Source organism: Chelonoidis abingdonii, chromosome 3, assembly GCF_003597395.2.
Source record: "Chelonoidis abingdonii isolate Lonesome George chromosome 3, CheloAbing_2.0, whole genome shotgun sequence".
Classification (NCBI taxonomy): domain Eukaryota; kingdom Metazoa; phylum Chordata; order Testudines; family Testudinidae; genus Chelonoidis; species Chelonoidis abingdonii.
In genome coordinates, this window is record NC_133771.1 from 151,024,356 (window position 1) to 151,032,789 (window position 8,434).

At 40.8% G+C, this 8,434-nt stretch overlaps 1 protein-coding gene across 3 annotated transcripts in view; it reads left to right on the forward strand.

Moving 5' to 3' along the window:
• The window catches only part of CRIM1 (cysteine rich transmembrane BMP regulator 1), a 330,365-nt gene that overhangs the window by 113,587 nt on the left and 208,344 nt on the right, over positions 1-8,434 (forward strand). For all 3 annotated transcript variants that reach the window (XM_075064226.1, XM_075064227.1, XM_075064225.1), the window contains exon 2: positions 7,086-7,206. The gene's annotated coding sequence lies outside the window, so the exon portion shown is untranslated. The remainder of the gene's footprint in view (positions 1-7,085; positions 7,207-8,434) is intronic.

Here is an 8,434-nt window from a genome sequence, read left to right on the forward strand (position 1 = left end):
GGTGGCAGGGAAGAAGAGGAGGTGGGGCATGATGCAGCAGAAGCTGGCAGGACCAAGCTTGCTTCTGTCCCCGCCAGAGAGAGCAGTAGGTGGGGGTGGAGAAGAGTGGGCTGGGCTGGGCAAGATTTTTAATGGCACGCTGCTGCCGGTTTGGCAGCGGGCTGAGCAGGGCTGGCAGCGGTCACAGCATGCCATTAAAAATCGTCTTGCATGCCATAGGTTGCCGACCTCTGATCTAGACAATCATAAAGGTCCCTTCTGAGCTTAAAAGTTATGAATTGTCATTGTTTGTACTGGGGTAGAATGGCAAGAATAGCTCCCCATTGTGCTGGATACTCTACAGGCACATCATAAGAGAGAGTCCCTGACCTAAAACACTTAAAAGTTAAATAGACAAGGTGATAAAAGGGTCAAAGAAAGGAAGTAGTATTACTCTCTTTCATAGAGGGGGAGCTAAGAGAGACCAAAAGTGTTGTACCCATGGTTGCACTCTGCGGTAGAATCAGAAATTGAACCCATGTCTTTGGAGTCCAGCTCAAGGACTGTTCTCCTAGAGACTATCCTTTCTCCTGTTGTTTATCTCCTCTCTAAACAGTTTCACTGTATTCTGCATCTCTTTATACAGTAGTCTTTCTATGCCTATAATTATTTTTGTCACTTATCTCTGAACACCTCTTCCTTATAATGTACACTACCCTGTATTTGTGCCTCAGAAGTTCTCCTTCAACTGATTGTGCAGATATACATTCCATTGTAGGTGCATATGTTCCCAATGCACTTGAGTCGGAGACTTTTGCCAGTAATACCATTAGGCAATATCCATGCTTTCTGTGTGTGTCAACCCAAGGGCTTAAAAGGGGCTTCCCTCTCCGTTACCTCTCAACACCCATGGCAAGAATTGGAGCTTCCCATAGCTGTTTAGCTTTGGTTTTCCAGTGTCTGCAAAGAGTTCATCTTACTGTATATGCTTTTTAATTCTAGCTTATTTTTAGTATAGTTCAAGATCTAATGGATTTACCTTGAAAAACTCCCCAGGTTTAAGCAGTGTGCCACATGCAGGGAGCATGGTCACTGTCATGGATAGACACAAAAGCTGCTTGAATTGTCTGCACGAGGGATAGGTTCGATTTGTACCTCTTTTCCTATCAGCACAAATAAACAAGGGAATTTCACCTCAAAGTTCACCTTTTGGAGGAGGCAGTGTGTCCCTCTTCAGAACTGGATGCCAGGCATGAGAAGGCAGACTTTTTGTCCATGGAGAGCACCCACTCCAGCTTCAAAGCCCAATTTGAGAGAGAAACACTCCACCTCATTGTCCCCAACAGCCATCTGAAAGCACTCCAAGCCATCTTCCTCCTCCAATTCTCACACATGGTCAAAGTCCCATTCTTTGCCTCACAAAGTAAGCCCTCTGATATCAAGTTGAGGTCTGGTCACAGGCACCAGTGCTCAGCAGCCTCATCAGATGTGGCTTTGTGGACTTCTGTTCCTCCAGGACCATCAAGAGTAGTGTCTTCATAATTACCAGGTCCTTCTTTCCCAGCACTGTAGGTTCCAGTACCATTAACTCTACAGGCCTTCCGTGCAGTGAGGGACCTAGTGTGTCTGCCAGTACCAGGCTTTTCTTTGTTATACCATCTAGCACTGATGGTGTTAGTCTCTGCACTGTTGATAATTCCAGCATGGCTTTCCCTAGCTTCTTCATTTTGGACATTGACAGCACCTTCAACACCAACCTATCTGATGGCATTTTAGCTGCCTTGCCCACTGCTGCTTACTCACTCGAATGCTTCTTTTATGTTAGTGACATTAGGGCAGTACCAGTTATCTCCAACACTGAAACTCTATAAACACCAGTTGGGACTGCTGCTCCATTTATCATGGAAAATTTATATCTCCTCTTCGGATTCAGACCATGAGAGACCAATTTACCTTCCAAGGTCTTTTAGATCATCTCACGGACCTCATTCCAGGGATACTAAATCTAAAAGTCATGTCTGGCATTCTTACAAGGAATCCTCAGAATGGGGCCCACCACTTTCAGCAGATCAAAGGGTAGAATACTCCCCCCCCCCCCGCCTTTACGGGTCATCTTGGACTGCTCCGAGATTTTCAAGATATGAAGTCCCAATCTAGAAGGAGGTGGCCTTCATGCATAGCAGAGATCTTCAGGAAAAACTCTTCTACTATCCCTCATCATCTTTGTCTCCCCTTCGTCTGTAATCTCCAACAATGGGGGAACCATATTTCATCATCTTCTGATGAGGCCTGAAATTAAAATCTCCTCCAGAAGAGTGTAAAGTGTTTCAAGACCTTATGAGAAGGGTTACCGCATCTCTGGGTGTGCAGGCGGAGCTTGTACAAGATAGCAAACACTTGGAGCAGATATTTTTGCCAGGATCATGAGTACAAGTTGAGCAATCCTATCTTTTGCAAGGTCTGTCGTGTGCAGAGCCCCCCAGCAATAGATCTATTTGCAACAGCTTGAAGCACAAAATGCCATCACTTCTGATCAAGGAGGGGACTCAGAACTGCCTGAGAGATGCCCACCTTATTCTTTGGCCTTGGTTTGTGTGTCTACTCTCCAATGCCATTGCTCTTCAGAGTCCTGAACAAACTGAAAGATGAGAAAGCAGTAGTTGTCCTTACAGCTCCGACGTGGCTGAGAGAGGTATGATTCCCAGACCTGATATGTCTGAGGCCATCTCTTATCCCCTCTTTGAGGCCTGATGCAGGGGTCAGGCAGCCAATTTCTCACTCTTAACCTCTGTGCATGGCTCCTTGATAGCTCTTGGACTTGAAGCAAGGTTGCTCTCTCAAGGTGCAGTCTGTGCTGCTAAACAGTAGGAAGCCCACAACAAGGAAAACATAACTTCAAAAGTGGAAGCCTTTCCAGCTTTGATGCACACAGCCGTCATTGTCTCCTTTTGAGGCCCACTTCTCCATTGAACTTGATTATCTGTTAAATTTTGAAAAGCCTACACTTATCATTCAGCTCTGTTAAAGTGCACCTGGCTGGCACTACAGCCTCTCACCAATCAGCCCAAGGATCATCAGTTTTTACAAACACTACCACTAAAAGATGCTTAAAGGGAATAACCAACCTCTTCCCTCATGTAAGAGAGCCCACTACACCTTGGCACCTTAATTTAGTTCAGTGCCTTGAGAAAACCCCACTTTGAGCCCTTGGGGAGCTATTTCCTTCTTCGCTTATCCTACAAAACTGTTGGGGTTTTTTTTGTAACCATGACTTCAGATGGAACAATAATTGAGTTGAGTGCTTATATCTGATGCATCATACACTATGTTCTCCTGAGACAAAGTATCTCTCCATCCTACCTAAAGTCTCTTCAGACTTTCACCTCAACCAGGATGTTCAACTTCCATTTTTGGGGGCATTTTTTCACCCCAAACCTCAAGTTTCTTCAAGGGAAGAGGTCAATCTTAATACTCTAGACATAAGAGCCTTGCCTTCCATCTCGATGGGACCAAACCCTTCAGATCCTCTCCTAGACTAAGTCCTTTCGGTTTCTTTGCAATGGAGAGATTCTCTTTCCATACAAAGATTACCTAAATGGGTTTCAGGATGCATATTAGCACATTAAGAAGCGCTGAGTTGCACCTTGTGCCTAGAGTGGTGGTTCATTCCATCAGAGTTCAACCCACTTACGTAGCACTGATCAAAAGCACACCTCTTTTAGACATTTGCAAGACCGCCACCTTGATAGTGCAAACCTTTTTCATGGCATTATGCTGTCATTCATGCCTCCAAATCAGATGCTGCTGTTGGTGAGACTCTCCTAACCGTTCTGAACTTCTCTCTTCAGCACCATCCTCTGTAATTTGGGTACTGCTCAGGAGTCCTCTAATGTAGAACACCCACAGGGACAGTCACTTGAAGGAGAAGTAACTCCTCTTCATGTGTAGTAACTGGAGTTCTTTGAGATGTTTTGTCCCTGTGCATTCTCCACTATCCAGCCTCTTTTCCTTCTGCTTCTGAGTTCTTGCCATTTTACTTTGTTGTTGAGAAGGAGCTGGAACGATGGTGGGTTTGCCACTCCCTATATAACCTCGGTCCAAAACATGAGGGTGTGTAGGGCTCAACCACAGGTCCATGGGTACTGCTGAAGAAAAATGACTGGTTAAAGGTGCATATGTGCGTGTGTACCTAACATGGAGGACCCATAGGGACAGAACATCTTGAGAAACTCCTGTGGATGCTTCTTTCTGAGAGTTTAATGTCAGCAAGGAATCCAGGAGCACTCTTGAACTGTGGACTGACTTGACGAGTTGTGTTTGAGCATCCTCAGCTACAGGAGACTTCACTATATCTCCAAATTTCTTAGTGTTTTCTTCTACCAATAAGTGTAACGTCCTTTTAACTTACCTTTAGCTTCAAGCGACTTTTGTTCAATCCATGAGCTGATCTTGGCAAAACACTGAACTTACTGGCTGACAGTTGTGGTAATGTATATTTTGAAGGACAGATAGAACTGCATGTTATCTGCATACTGTTGGCACTTGTTCCTATTATGTCTTACCTCCTAGCTGTTGCATGAGAATATTGAATAATACCAAAGAGGGTTGGTAATTGAGAAACTCAATAGGTGCAGAGATGATGGAAGTGCAGTTTCTCATCATTACCACTGGATGAGTCTCTCCAGGAAGGATTCAGACCATTTGAGTGTATTCCTTTGGAATCCTGCCATGTCCATCAGCTGTGACATTTGATTTTGTTCAAATACTGTATAGAGGTCCCAGAGTATAAGACCTTTTTCTTCACCTTAGCTGTGCTAATGGAATTTATGGGAGATGCACCAGTTTGCTGTAGCCTTTAAAAGACATGAAAACCAGTTAGCCCAAAAGGGTTCTCAGAAGAGCTGGATGAGATCATTGTTTTGAGTTTCCTGTTATCCTTCTCCATGAATGTGATTGGATATGGGAATGTTGCCTTTTGTGACCACTTTTGTGGTGGAAAAGCTTCTTGGAATAGCTCAGTGGCTGCTGGACTTCAGGAAATTGCACAACTTGTGAAGTCCTGAAGCCAGGATAGTTAAATATGGCTACTTGAAGGCCAAGATTTTGGACGCTGATTGTTTAGTATAAGAGAAACATCATCATTTTACATTAGCATTTGTGGGACAAACTGGCTAAATTTAGGTTCTTATTGGATACATTGGAAAGTCAACCTTTCAGTATTGTTGTAGAAGAAATAAATACATGATTCATTAAAATACCTAAAACATTTAATTTATGAGTGATGACTCTGCTGTTTTTCAGAAAAAATATTCTTAATGTTAAAGGTATTTAAAAAAATCTGACGGGTATCTTACTGTCTGTATTACCAAGTGGTATGCAAACTTTGAGGTAAATTGTAGTTTTATAAGTTCATTCTATAATGCTGTAATTAAGTGTAGATTAGTAAATGGAATTTTTTCCTTTAAATTCAGAATTGATCATATTTTAAAGATTTCTGTAGATTGCTTAACTCCTTGCTGTGTGGATAATTCTGTGTATTTGTCAGTAAAATTCTGCCTTTATGTGGCTGGTTGCTGTGCTGGTTATTGATAGTGGCTTAAAGCTTCCACTTCCATTTGTTCCTCACATAAATAGGAAATACATTCTGAATTTCCATTACCACGAATAGCCATGTTGATACTGTGCAAGTTAATGACTTAGGCACTGGACTAGAAGACAAGAATTTCTTAATTCTAAATCTAGTTCTGTTCATGCTAGATGTGGCTTGGGGCAAATCACTTGCCCTTAAAATATTTAAAGTGTCTATTAAACTTGATTGCAGCAATTTCTAGGTATCCTTCCTGAAATATTCAGGGTGTGTTTTTTTGAGAGTGAGAGCTTGCAGCTCCTTGAAGTCAATTGGAGCTGTTAGTGCTCAACATTTCTGAAGATCATGCCATAGGGAATGCAAAAATGAAGCTTCAAAAATTTAGAATTTAACCTCGCGGTCTGTTCTGTTATAATTGAAGAAGACATTATGAATAATGAATTATTACACACCATTATAAGCAGCCACCTCAGGTGACACCAACAGAGTTTTAGCAAGCATTTCTTGTTTTGTGTAATTGTCGGTACTGTAAAATTCTACTCACCTTATCGTTCATATGAGCGTTTTTTAAAAAAAATAGGCAACTGAATTTCATTAGGCTTTTCATTACTATACTAGTGGTAAGGAAGAACAAATAGGTTTTGACTGGTAACTTCCATGACAGTTTTTGTAAGGCTGCAATAAAATTTACTTAGACATAGTATATTTAGGATTAATTAAGAAAAAGCAGGTTTCAACTTCTTGACTATAAATTATAGAGCTAACCACATTTTCAACATAAATTTTGCTTCCCTCAGTCATTTGACCCTCTGTAAAAAGAAGTTGTTTGTTTTTGTTTGTCCTAAGGAGGAAAAGCAGTAATAATAGGCAGCTGAACTATCTGTCATGTTCAACCCTCTGAACATCACAGCCTGATGAAACATTCATTAAAAATACAACTGATGATACACATCAGGTATTTCCAAGCATAAATATAAGTATCTCTATTTCATTTTTTTCCCTGGTTAAATCCCAGCCATTTTAACTTTTCATACATAAGCTACACTTTTCACCAAAAAAAATAAAAAAGTAGGTTTATTAGGTTCTTATTTTAATAGTTTTTAGGAAGTACTATCATTTCTAATTGTACTTTTGTACTCCAAAAATGTAAGGCATTTGCTTTTTTCAGCTTTCAGTATTCTCAGTGTCTTACCACCCATGTTCATGTAATGATTATTTCTCTTTGTATGAATTTTCAAACTTGAATTTAAGAGTTGTCTGGGTGGCTTTATCAATTTTTAATTGAATAATATTTGTTCAGTCTGTTCTTGACCCTGCAAATGCAACAGAAGTCAGAATTAATGTAATTATTTTTCAGTGTTGTCTGGAGAGCGTTAATTAGTGAAGCAGCTTTTCTGGCCTAGATAAAAAGAATTAATAAATTGGCTCTTCATCATGGTGTCTTTCACACAAGACTTTCTGTAGCAAGAGTAAAACAGAGTTTTAACTTTTTTTTCTTTTTTTCTTCCCCTCTCTTCAGTTTTCAGTGTGGATTGCAGCACAGTGGAATGCCCTCCTGTTCAACAAGTTGTTTGTCCACTGGATAGCTATGAAACCCAAGTCAGGCTGACGGCTGATGGCTGCTGTACTCTTCCCACAAGGTTTGTGTCTAGTTTTGATTTGTTAAACATTTCTTCAATGTCTCACTTTATACAGTATGTGGCATGAAATTCTCAACATCCTAAATGTAGGAAGACACTGACGTTACTGTAGGTACCGGAGGTGGTGAGTGTTTAGTACAATGGCCATGGTACATGTGTATCTTACGCCAGTTAGGGGAAACCATTAAAGTTAAATAATCAGTTTTATGAAACTGCTTACATCTAATCAACTTTCTGAAACTGAAAATTCTTCTCAAATGTACACAAATACATAAAATGGAGTGTTGTTAGATGTATTACTTTGTTCATACCTGTCAGAATTTTCATATTGACAGTCTAGTCAGAATTTGGTTGGCAAAGGACAAATCATTTTGTGAAACTGTGGAAAATTCCCTGATCAGATGACGGGGAAGTAGTGTGCTTGGGACGTCCCTATATGTGCTGCAAAAGAATAAGTCCAATCCTATTAATGAATGAAAATTATATGTGTACCGAGTTATGCAGGTACTGTTAACTATACAACCCCAGAATCAGACAAAAGTAGGGAGGCTGTCAGGAGCTAAGACAGCCTGAGGTTTTTTTTCTTTTGGAAATGTTCAAATATGAAGTGCAATTTACTATATTTTTAGAGTATTGAAGTATTTCAGAACAAACAGTTCATGCAAAAAAGTTACCTGGCATTTTCCTGGAATTCTGTACTATACGATGTTGTCTGCCTCAAGTTATATTGCATTAAAATACTGATAGATACCAGAAAAACTGGATCCCAAACATACTCATCAATTTTCCACTCAAAAAGCCAGTATCAAACTTTTCTTTAAAACAAAACACAAAGCGGGTAATTCTCTGCCTATGCATAGGACCTTTTCAATATCAAGCCAAGCTAACCAACTCTCTCATGCTGTACTGCATTAACATATGCCAAAACGTCTTCTGAGATTGTAAATACAATTAAATTATTTTATTTTGTGGAGATAGTGAGTAATCTAAAATTTTGGCACCATAGTTCTTCTTCGAGTGATTGCTCATATCTATTCCAGTAGGTGTACGCGCCGTACATGAAAAAGAGAGAGATGCCACAGTTCCAATGACGACACGGCGGTAAAAGGAACTGAGGAGCAGGCGGCCCGGCAAGGTATATATTACCCGCCTATGGCGGCGCCACTCTAGGGGGGCGACCTGCCGGCCGCTGGAGTTGCTAGGGTAAAAGCTTTCCGACGAACGTGGC